Source organism: Octopus bimaculoides, chromosome 4, assembly GCF_001194135.2.
Source record: "Octopus bimaculoides isolate UCB-OBI-ISO-001 chromosome 4, ASM119413v2, whole genome shotgun sequence".
Lineage (NCBI taxonomy): Eukaryota > Metazoa > Mollusca > Cephalopoda > Octopoda > Octopodidae > Octopus > Octopus bimaculoides.
In genome coordinates, this window is record NC_068984.1 from 39,733,019 (window position 1) to 39,746,350 (window position 13,332).

At 32.6% G+C, this 13,332-nt stretch overlaps 1 protein-coding gene across 8 annotated transcripts in view; it reads left to right on the forward strand.

The window, feature by feature from the left end:
* The window catches only part of LOC106880470 (cAMP-regulated phosphoprotein 21), a 158,759-nt gene that overhangs the window by 56,145 nt on the left and 89,282 nt on the right, over nt 1–13,332 (forward strand). Inside the window, exon 1 of one of the 8 annotated variants that reach the window (XM_052967006.1) lies at nt 9,599–9,620. The exons of the other annotated variants lie outside the window; for them this stretch is intronic. The gene's annotated coding sequence lies outside the window, so the exon portion shown is untranslated. Of the gene's footprint in view, nt 1–9,598; nt 9,621–13,332 lie in introns of those variants that run through there. 8 annotated transcript variants of the gene reach the window in all.

Sequence of the window (13,332 nt, forward strand, 5' to 3'; positions counted from 1 at the left end):
TATATATATTGCAACATATGAGTGTAATTCGGATGTTAGTTTTCCAAAGGGCTAAAAAGTATTTTAAAATTATCATTGAATTTTATTAAAATAGCTAAATATGCTGGCACACAAATATACACATTAAAATATACCTTTAGGCACAGGTATGACTGTCTGGTTAAGAAGTTCGGTTTGCAGTCATGTAGTTTCAGGTTCGCCCAGCTTGAACAAGTGTCTTGTGCTTTTACCCAGGATCAGCTAATACCTTGTAAGTGAATTAGGTTGACATAGCTATATTAAGCTCATTGTGTGTGTTGACATTATGGCATATCACCTTGCACTTTGAAGACCTGTGGAATATATAAATTCCTTACTTGAAAAGCAAGTAAGTGTTGGTGACAAGAAGAGCATCCAGGTGTAAAATCCTGCCTCAGAATCAACACACATCCAAGCCATGCTAGCATAGAAAAATGGACATTAAAACATGCATCATTGCTATCTTAAGTAGGAATAAGAACCTAAGGACTTTGATAGTAATTTTAGTGATTTAGATGGACTATTTCATTTTCTAAGGATCAATCACTGGTAAAGTAAGTTCAATTGTTATAGCTTGCCTAGTATAGGCTGATGACTAGGGAAAGTCATATAAATATGTGTAACTGGTAGAACATAAGAGGATGAAATATTACATAATTAGGGAAAATGCAATACAAGGCATATGCACCTTGTAAACTAAGTGACCCTTTTCTTTCTTTCTTTTTTCAATTCTTGCCAAGCCAGTTCACCTTAGCCATGTCATTTGTGTTGTTGAAGACAGCATCTTTTCTGACAATTTGTGTCCCTGTATGTAAGTGAAATATTTATATACATCTTTTTGTATACTGGCTGAAGAAGTAAGTGGTTGCAGAAACACCTAGTTGTGTATTTTCTTTATACAGATATGTTCAAGGTTCATTCTTTCTATTTAGTTTGTGTAGACATAATCCTCAACTAATTTCTAATTAGTTGTAAGGCAATCTCTTTGAATAACTCCATCAATTATGTGAATCAACATGTGGCTTGTTTGGTTTATGTATGCCTAGTTACCATACACATACACATCTTTTGACAATCAGCTTCAGCTTGTGAAGCAGATTTATATCTATAAGGATTCTTGAGTAAATCTACACTGTGCGTGCCTGTGTGTGTGTGTGTGTGTGTGTGTACATACATTAGCTGAATATGATACTGTAACACTCAGAATATAATTATAAAAAAACACATATTGTACTATGTTCTGCAAATGAGCATTGAGTTCAAGATACTATTAAAAGCTCCCTTGTTTGCTTATACATCTCTCAGATATTTTTCATCACTCCTCAATTTAACTCTTAACAAAATAGTTTTCTCTTACTTAAATGTATCAATTCAGCTGAAATTTTTTGACCAGTACAGAAAATAACAATGGATTGACACAAGTGAAAGACAGCACAATATTAGATCAAACTCTCCTTTCTCTAGCATGTATGTTTATTCATGAAATTTATTCTTAATTTCTTCTAATTATCTTCCCTTCTCTTTGAAACTCACTAACTATTATCACTAGCTCTTTGTTCTCATCTACAAATATTAACAGAATTGTGTAAAACATTAATGAAAATTTGATAAAATATTTTCTCATAACTTACACTTTTCCAACCAGCTTTCATAAAACTTTGGCAATTTTGATATAAAATAATTTATGTAATTTTTTAATGACAATCACAACAGTATATTGTTTATTTTTTATTTCTTTCTTCTTTGATAAATTTACTCATGTGAAAAGCAGTCATATGAGAGGTAATCTTCCTCCAAATGCTTTTTTGTTGTGTGTGGTGGTTCTGCAGTGGTTAGTTTCATCACTCAGTTATATCCTTAGTCAACACACAGGCACTCATAATACTCTTGATCTCTTTCTCACCTCCAAACTCAGTTTTATCAAACTGCCACCAACTCTACATCTATTAGATTCTCCAAGTACTAAGTAATCAAGGCTCTTACTGCACTTCCACATGCTGATCAGAGTTTCTCACATTTTTGCTAACTATTCTTGGCAGCAAATCTGAAATCATCCCTGACCAATCCCTGTCAGCCAAACAGGTGATTGATACCATCCTTTTGTGGCATACACTTTTATATATCTCGCACAACTAAAACCTATTATACCAACTGTGCTAAATGGTTCACATACAAATGCACTGCATCAATACTGTTGAAGAACATAGCCTACAATGTTTAGACAAATTTATCTCTCCTTCAAGACTATTATTCAAAAAGCAAAAGATCCCTTTCTTTTGTGCATCATACAAACTTCAAGATCTCCTACCTCCCAAATAGGGCCCTTATCCAAAGGATCTCTGTCAACTTTGCTAAATACTCCTACACACTACTTACCTTGATGTCTTTATAAGTAACATTCTTGCAGAGAAAACTTCCTCATTTGCTGCTCACTTTGTCTTCCACTCCGCAATGCATGTACTTGACAAGACTCCTCAAAAACTTTCCTTCGCCATTATGCCTGCCCCATCATCTTGTGCACATACATGCCAAGATTTAAAACACATCTGGTTGCTTCAAATCAACTATGCCACCAGCTATGACTATATCTCTTCTATTACCTTCAAATGCCACACTTCAGATCTAGCTCCTATCATAACCAAGCTCTTTAATCTTTCTCTCTTGTAGGGCATCCCAAGAATGGCAACTATTTTGATTGAACCAATTATTAACCTATAATTTTCACTTCTAATATTTCATAGATGATGGAAATAGTTGTTATTAGTCATCTTGTGCAATACATAGAGCCTTTCTTTTTCCTTGCTACCCATTGGTGTAACTTCCATAGGACCACTTCTACTGAGGATCAGCTTTCCTATCTTACTTTCTAGTCATTTCTCATCTTTGAGAAATTCAGTGAACATAATGTAATGTTGTATTTGACATCAACAAAATATTTAACTGTATCAGCATGGGGATCTCTGAGTTAAGCTGCCTGCCTATAGGCTTTATCTCCCTTTCATTTCTTGGACTGTAAGCTTCCTGTCAGATTGCACCATTGCATTTTGTGCTGATAGTGCTTCTCTGACCCACACCCTATCAATTCATCCGAATCCCAGACATCTGTTATGTTCCTAAAGACAATCTTCTTTCTATTTATTAACAAATACTCATCACTCCTCCCTAACCTTACAAACATTGATGCCATCCACATGCAACCTAGACACCTCACTTGAAACCTACACTGCTCCATGAACAGAAACCTCAGAGATATTTTCCAATTAGGACATGAAAATCATATTTCTTTCAACAGTACAAAGACATATACTGTTCATATCAAAGAAACACTCACTCTGCTTGTGGGTAACACACAATTAAAACTCTAAAAGTTGCTTCAAATGCTTGACCTGCCAGTATCACATGATCTTGGCTACCTCACATTCATAACAAGCATAGCATAAACTATATCCCAAAGACTAACCTTCCTTTTCCAAGCCAGAAAATATTTCATTTTCAATTAGCTACTAACCTCTTACGAAGCTCAGATAAAACCAACAGTGTAATACTACACCCTCATTTAGAATGCTACTGCTGCTGCTGCCTGCATGTGCACACACACACACACACACACACACACACACACACACACACACACACATATCCAAACAAACTTTTTCTTCACTACTTCAGTAGTTTCTGCTCTTTGGAATTGAGTAGTTGTATATCACCCCTACCAAAGTTATATTGTTTCACATTAATTGCTAATCTTAACCCCAGTCCTCCCTTCCACGACTTCAGCTGTCTGGAATTCCCTGCTTGCACACATTTACCTGCAAACATCAACATGAATCATTTTTTTAAAATTTTGGATGCTTTGTAAAGGTCATAGCCTCCTCCTCCTGCTTAGTACCTGTTAACCAATTCCATATATGAAAACGTAGAGAAGTATTTTAAAATTTGTTAAATGGATAGTTGAAGAACCGGGTACTTTAAATATTTACCTCAGAATGTTTTCTGCTTTTGAGAACTATCTAATGAGATGACTGTTTTCATGGCTGAATCAAGACAAATTCTTAAATTTAAACAATATTAAAGTGTGAGAGCTGGGTAGTTATTGTGTCTCAAATCAACAATAACAGAGTGCATTAAAATATTGCTCTAAGCTTTCATTTCATATAAACTGCTGTTGATATTCTCAACAGATTGGTAATGGTTATTTAGACCAGGTACTCCTAACTGTTATCAATGAAAATGATAGCCTAGAGTTTGAGGAGTGTTGAAAAACTATCTGTTTGTAATGATAAAAGATTTTTTTTAACACTTTTGAAAGAAGGCTGCATTGAATTTTTAAAATGTGCAGACTCACCACTACTATCTTTGCCAGTCATCACTGTACTTTGCTTCAGAAATCATATATTTTTGCTGACCAGTTATATTCTTTAAAGGCTATAAAATTTGTAGTGACAGGTTTGAATGTGTGTACAGATTCATAGGTATGTGAATATGGTGGATGGGGAAAGATTAATTATTGCTTAATGCATTTATGATGCCTGCAATAATTCATATTGCTCATTAGAATTTTGTTCTTTATCTTTTTAGTTTTAATTGCTTGTTAAAATGGAGGTGGGGGGGGCGTTTTTTGTTAGGATTTTTTTGTTGCTTTTTTTTTTTTTTTTTTTTTTTTCTAAAAGAAAACAGCACATATTTATTGGTTTTGGGAGAATTGGACAACATTCTCCTCCACTTGAAACTCTTCACACATCTCCTTCACATCAGCTCATCATTTGAAATTAATAATCTCTCTCCATCTCTCCCTTTCTGTCCTCCCTCTTTTTTTCTCTTCTTTTCAGTGTCTATTGACACATTATTTCTATTGCATGCATCAATGAAAATGATATCTAAAAGCTAAGCTTCTGCCAGTGTTTTCAATATTATAAAGTTTATAAATTCATAAATTCAATGTGATGTTCTTTTTCTGAGATAATTCCAAGGTTAAGTAGAAAACAAAGTAATAAATCTTGACAGCTCTCTTTTTAATACAAAATTAGTGATATTATTTATAAAAAAACTTATACCTTTACATCAGTTGTCCAGCACCTTAACCACTAACCAAACTTATATGCAGATTGTCTACAAGGAATCCAGTTTAAAACTTTTAAAACTACAGTCACTAGAGCATTTTAAAACAGTAAAGTGATGATGGTAACTGTTAGGATAAAATTAGTGGTTGCAGTGGGCTCATATGAGAGTTGATGCAATTTTTAAACTGTGTATGGATTTTAAGTTACAATTAACTATTCTGGATATGAAAAGGTTAAGTTTATTTAGCTCTTTTGAAAGTTTATGCCAGCTTTAATATTCTTTACATATTGATATAATTTACTGAATTTAAAATGTAATAGAATATGGCATACACATTTTAGATTTTTTTTTTTTTTCTATATTTAGCATTTTATTAAAGTATAGTTTCAAATAATACTGAAATTTGTTTACATTTATCTAAATTGTAGAAAATATTTTCAAAGCACATTCATTTCTTTATTCTAAATATACAAGGTCTGATCAAAAAGTATTGGGGCTGGTGTTATAAAAGAAGTTTACAACACATATCAATTCAGCTTTTAATCTTCTTTGAAGTAGTCCTCTTTTGAAGCTACACACTTTATCCAGTATCATTTCCATTGACGGTCCTTTTTGGAGACTGTGAGCAGCTGCCTTGTCGCATTCTTTCAGATTTCTTTGACATCTTGAAATTTTGTTCCTATCAAGTTGGATTCCTTTTAAGCCTTGGATTTGGGGTGATAGCCATAAATCCATGATTTGTCACCTGTTATGACTGTTTCCATAAAGTTTTAGTTTTCCTGTACACAATCAAGGAGATCTTGTGCAGCTGAAACCTGATCTTCGTTTTGAGACAACCACACTTTACTTTACTTCCAAGCACTGCTATAAACAACGGGAGTGAGTATGTTATAACTTAGTGTGTATGCACAACAGAGCTCAAGGTCACTCTGTACCAAGTGGCTTCACTCTGCATACTTTAGTACCATTACATAGCAACAGTCCCAATACTTTTTAATCAGATCTTACTGAAATAAACATAGAATAATATAATCCACTAGATGTCTAAAAGTATAATAGCCACCAAAGTTTAGATTAATTTCATTAATATTTTACTGAATATTTTGTATAGTTTAAAGAAAAATTCTGATTGAGAAATATTGCAAAATGAGGGCTGGGAATATACTTCATTAAAAATATTGACAGAAATATATATAACAAACGGAGTGATCCTGAAGAGAGTTGTGAATTGATTTAAGTCTGATTAGTATATATTTTGATAACAGCTACTTATCTTCAAAAACAGTTTGTCCCTTACTTCTGGTACATCAGCTATGGATACTGATATATATTTCTTTTATCTCTTTGTCTATCCTGTGTGTCATATGTGATACACTGGACATATTTCCCTGACATCCATGCATCATATATGATACATTTGACAGGCACAGGGTTATATTGATTAAAAGATTATATCTGGAACTTCTTTCGCTATAATAGTTTAATCTATTTAAAAATTCTTGGTTACTGAATTTATGAAAATAGATAGGGTATCTAGGTCTGACAAATTTGACATTCTAACAAATTCTCGATATGGTAAAAAGTTTAATTTATGGATAAGAGGATTCATGTATTTCTTAGTAACTATCAATCCTGATTTTAATCCTAAAAAACTAGAGCTTTTATTCCTATATATTGCACTTAATAGAGTAGATGTTATAAAAGATTACAACTTTTGATAATGCTTTCTAGCTGTTTATAACAGCTAGAAAGAAATGTATGTGAAACCACCCATAAACATATGCCAAATATCTTCTGCCTCCACAATTTCCAAAGCTCAGCAGAAACAAAGATGAATTTCTCCAGAATTTAATTGTATTAGTTCATGATTGAATTTTAAAAGCTATAATGATTGGCAAAAGGAAACCATCACATATATAAGTGGTTCTTTTGTAGAAGAAATACATTCAAACATTATCAGGACCAGACCACTAGAGAATAAAACCTTACCAGCAGATTGTTATTCAACAAGCTAGTAGAATCATGTTGTTTCTGTGAACCTTCTAATGTTAACAAGGAAAATTTAAATGGTAAATTTGAATATTTTCTCACAGCAAATTTAGAGACCATACATTTTCTGTGGCAACACAAAAAATTCACCCTCCAATAAGAAAAGGCTTGTCAATTCTCTCAAACTATCAATTGTTTCATGGAGCTATATGTTTACCTAGTTCTACATACAGATGATCTAGTCAATGATGTAGCCAAAAATAAATATTATTACAAAATCGATCTAAGTAGCACTTATATTGGTATAATGACTGTAGAAAGACCATTCGCAGCTTTTCCCATTAGGAATGTTATGCATGGTCTAATGGATAGTGGGGTGTCTATATCAATGTACTCAAATTCCTACGCATATTAAAAATAATATATTAATGTTTCAGGGAATCATCAATGACTTTATCAACAAAAATAATCTTACAAGTATCTATTTGGATGATTTATTTTTTTAGTTTGTAGTGAAAGAAAATCAGATTCCTTTCAACCTGCTGAACATGTCAACTGACTTCAAACAAAAGTAAATGTAAATATAATCTAATATCTACTAACTTTTTAGGTTATCTCATTTCACTTAGAGAATTACATCCTGATTTAAAATGCCTTTAACCTCTTGAAGAGCAATCTGCACCTCAAAAAATATCACACACTTTGTCAAGTTTGATCTTTCCTACTCTTTGAAAATTAGGCTGTTAATCAGTGCATTTTTTCCTTCTATCTGAGGATGCTGTAAAATGTAACAATTCTGTTAAAGTTTATATTAAATGGCCTACTGGAGCCTGCTCCAAAGATGATTTGCATTTTACTATTGAAACAGATCCTAATATAAAAATTAATGCTCACTATCTCAGAGTAATAGATGCTCCCAAGTTCCTTAAAGAATCCTGAAAAAGACTTTTACCATATTGCCAGAAAAAGAAGCTTATGCAGCTACATAAGCTGTGAGGAAAAGGAAATATTTCAATTTGGTGACTGATCAAAGATCCATTTGTCTTTGTGTTTGACAGTAAAAACCTTGGGAAAATACGATAATAAAATCCATTGCTGACAAATCAAAATTTCTCCTCTCCCAAATGCTATAAATTATTTCAACAGTTATAAATTTAGAATGACTTTGTATTCCCCATTGCATCTTGGTTTAGGAAGAATGCTTCATTTTATAGAAGGTACATAGAAGATACAAAACCTACCCATTTTCTGTTAAAGAAGTTTAGCAAATGACTTCGACTGTCTAATAACTCAAATGTATACTTACATTTTGTAGAATGTATACTTACATTTTGTAGAATCTTGGCTCCACCACATCCCAGATAGACTTCCGACATTTGTATTACAAATACCAATTAACTTCTGGCACACAACTTTTCATTTACACTACTACTACTACTACTACTACTATTCTTATAAAAGTTTTTTTTATTTTGTTTTTATTTTAAACAATGAAAAAGACATTAATACTAACTTCATTTATTAAGGGTCATATCATCGATCTCTAACTTTTGATTACCTTTAAAAAGTGGATCCAAATAAATTTTCAGGGCTAGATGGTATCCTTCTGTTTTTCTAAAATCACAAAATAGCATTCCTATCAGAAATTAAAAGCTATAACCTCTTAAGATGAATGTGTAACACTAGCATAGTTATGGAATCAATAAATAAAGACAACTTTGTATTTTTTTTATTTTTAAAAACAACATTACATCCATTGACATCTAATCAACTTTTAATGTTTTTAAACGAATGGACAGTAACTAACATTGGCTATTATATATTTGAACATTCTGAAGCATGTCCAAATATATGTTTTATGTGAAGAATATGAAACTTACTATATATGTTTGACAAATTATTGAACTAGTTACAGTGTTATTTGAATAATAGATGTCAATTTCTCTAAACCTTGTTTCTTCAGATACTTGATTACCCCTTTTGATACCAGTCTACCCGACACTGTTCCTGGTTTTATAATACAAACTTCCTTTTTGAAGTAATCTAAATTAAAACCTTGCATCAAATTTTCATTTTAATTTATGTTCCTAACACCTGTTTAATAATAAAGTTATTTTACTAAATTATTATTTTCAAAATTAATTTAAACAAAGGCAGGCAGTATATTTCAATATAAATATGGTAACAAAAGGGTGAATTGCTTGTAGATTACTGCAACAGTTACTAAGTCCTTTAATATTTTTCATATATATATATATCTAAGTAGCACTTATATTGGTATAATGACTGTAGAAAGACCATTCGCAGCTTTTCCCATTAGGAATGTTATGCATGGTCTAATGGATAGTGGGGTGTCTATATCAATGTACTCAAATTCCTACGCATATTAAAAATAATATATTAATGTTTCAGGGAATCATCAATGACTTTATCAACAAAAATAATCTTACAAGTATCTATTTGGATGATTTATTTTTTTAGTTTGTAGTGAAAGAAAATCAGATTCCTTTCAACCTGCTGAACATGTCAACTGACTTCAAACAAAAGTAAATGTAAATTAGATCACTTTAAAACAAAAAGTTTGTATTGTGGAACTAGGGGCAGTCTCAGGTAGATTGGCATCAAAAGGGTTCAGTTGAATATGTGTGTGTGTGTGTAGATATGTTTACATAATTACATACAGTGTTTCATAATGATGGGACACATTTTGAATGCAAGTAACTAAGACTGCAACTGGCATATATGCATATGGCTGTTGTTGTAGACAAGGCTCTGTAGTTTAGAATTTCACTTCTCAACTACAGGCTCAGTTCCACTGTGTGGCACCATTGAGCCTAGGGCCAACCAAAGCCTCATGAGTGGATTTTGTCAACAGAAACTAAAAGAAGCTCATTGTGTATATTTGTGTGAGTATGTGTGTGAGAGTTTGTATTTCCCACGTGTTCACTGGTTTGTAAACAATGGCTTCTTAACAGTGTTGTTTACTTGCAATTCAACAAGGAAATCTGTCTGGACTTCTTCACATATTCTGTGATCTTAGTAGACAAAGGGCTCATTCATACTGTGACATTTGTTTCCAGTTCTTGGCTGTTTGTTGATTGATAGGACAGGAGGTTATTATCCCACAAGTGCAGTTGGCAACAGAAAGGTGTTTGGCCATAGAAAACTCTACCTCAACATACTTTTGTTTGACTCATACAAGAATGTACATACATTAACATCATGTATGTTAATGTATGTACATATACATTAATATACATATATATATATATATATCTTCTAACTATGGCATTATTCACTAAGATTCAGCAATTGGTGCCATTTATTCCTTAATCTTCTCACTGTCTTCCTATTACTGCCACCACCTATTCCCTATTTCCTTCATTTTATCCCCAAATTGATATTCACCATGTTTCCACCCAAGTGTCCCATTCACACTTTTGAGAACTTACCTATCTTGGTACCCTATTCTCTTTTTTATATTCACCTTGTACTTTGAGGGTACACTCTCACTTTCTCTCTTTTCAAATGAGGAAGCTATGCAAGATACCTGTTTCGGCCCCCCTATCATACACCTGGCATAAAGCCATGTTCCTCAGTACTACTTTGTAAGGTAGTTGCCATTTAAAAGGGTATCTAGTTGTAGAAACCATGCCAGATCAGATATTGGTACTTGGTGTAGTCCTCTGGCTCATCAGTTATTTTCTAACCATTCAAACAGCGATAATGATGATGATGATATATATATATATATATATAGATAGATAGATAGATAGATAGATAGAGAGAAAACAATACAAGACATGAGAGATTGTTTCAAAGATATTTAGTTACATCATCTTACATACATTCCATTAACATAATGTAATTATTAGTTATGTAATGCATATTATACAACCAAGACTTATTGTCAAATTATCAGAGACATGTATCTTTTATATGTAACATTAGGGGACTACAAAGATGACAATTCTTCAGCATGGAGCTAGCAACTATACTAGATTGACTTTGGGAAATACTTTATATTTGGAATCAGATGGGGGTGGGAATTATTAACATACAACAGGGGAAAGCAGACAGGAAATAAAATGTTGGCAGAAAGGCTGTTAGTATAGACATATCTAGTCATTTTCTGATTACCAGTCTTATCAGTTGTTTTTCTTTGAAGCTCCTCAAGTTTAGACAATCATAAAACTTAGCGACAGCTATATATATATTGTTTGTCAACTGTATATCATACATACATTTATCTCTGCAAAAACAAATGTATACTTATAATGCACACACACAGATGTAGAGATAACACACACACTTATATATATATATATATATATATATATAAAATGTATGTGTGTGTATATATCACACAATCAACTAGACTATCAGATGTTACTTATACATCACTGGTCACAATGAACTCTGCATCATTTTAGCTTTCGGATGATACCATCTCACTGGCTGGGCAAGCAGGCCAACATTCCCACTGTTCAGAGGGCTACTCCCTCTTGGGGTTAATTCATTTTCAGCTGAGTGAACTGGACCAACATGAAATGAAGTGTTTTCCTCAAGAACACAAATATGCCCTCCAGTCTGAAAATCAAACACATGATCTAACAATTGTGAGTGCAACACCCTGACTGACACACTGTGTGTGTGTGCACGCATGTGTGTAAATATATATGTATACCCATACACAAATGTACACACACAATCCTGTATATTCACAAACTTCTGCAGGTATAACTCTGTAGTTAAAATATTTGCTTCCCAACAACATGGTTTCTGATTCAGTCCTATCACAAAGCGCCTCGGGCTAGTGTCTTCCATTGTAGCCCAGGGGCTGACCAAAGCTTTGGGAGTGAATTTGGTTGCTGAAAATTGAAAGAAGCTCATTATATGGGTGTATCCTTTTCCTGATATTGCATCGTTGTTGTTAATGAGTGTCACTGTCACACAAATAATGTCATTCATTTACAGTATTCTACGGAAACAGTGTGTGTGTTTGTGTGTAAACTGTAATCTTACTACTTAAATTTATCTTTATTTAATTACACCAGCACTAAATGAAAATTAGTCTAGCTATTATAACTTTCTGATTTATGTTTTATTTAAATAGTACACAGAAGACTGAAAGAATACTTCTCCCCTAGTAATTGGTCTTCAAACATGTCAGGACAGTGCAGTCCCTTTTATTTTTCTGTGTACAATTGGTTTTAAATAAATCTGTAGCTTAATGACCTGGAATTTCAACTTAAGTTTCTAATAGACAGTGTGTTATGCATAAATATTGTTAGTTATGCACACACATACATGTGTGTTTGTGTGTGTGTGTATTGTTGTTGTTGTCACATGACTGGAAACAACAGTAAGGTCCTCATAGGATGTAAAAAAAATTTTTGATACCTGCCTATGAGAAATTATAGAAGTGTCAGCTATTTTAACCAACCAGTATAGTGTTGTGTGAGTGGGTGTCAGATCTTAAGTATAGCAATGTAGATTTTAATTTCAATTTATTTGTAATGTCAATTTAATTCTAGAATATATGATCTTGTCATCCTTGCATCAACATTGATTTTTAGACTGACCCTGTTTTTGTTGTCTCAATTGTCTATTTCTGTCTATTCATAAAAGCCTCTGTTTTTAAAGTAAATATTTTAATCTGTCATCTCTATCTTCTAATCCTTATGCGTTATATGCCAATATATCACTAGTATATTTCTGTTTTCATAACAGTTATTTAAATTATTGCTTATGATCTCTGTTGTTAGTTTAGATATCCTTAAGTACTGATCATAAGGATTTCTTTCAAGTTCTGCATCAGCTTGTATTATATTTTCACAACATATTTTCTCATGTTTGTATAGCTTAACCCTTTTGATACCAACCTACCCAAGATTGCCTTCAGTTTCATGATAGTCATCTAAATAGACTTCTCATTTAAATTTCACATTTGATGATAACATTATTTTATTATATTCTTCATTATTTTTTTAAATTCAATTGAAAGAAAAGCTGTTTATTTCAAGAGAAATTGGGGGGGAAAAATCTGGTTAAATATGACTGAAATAGATTAAACTGATTGAAAAGATTTTTTTTGAATTTTTTTTTTTTAAGAAATGCTTACCTTTTGCTTATTGATAGAAAGCCAGTTGTGTATTTATTTTCTGTATGGTTACACTGCAGTAACTGCTTCTAAACAATTCTTCTTTTGAAAATTTTAGTAAAACCACCTGTTGGTCTCTGCTTACAATCTTAAAAATTATC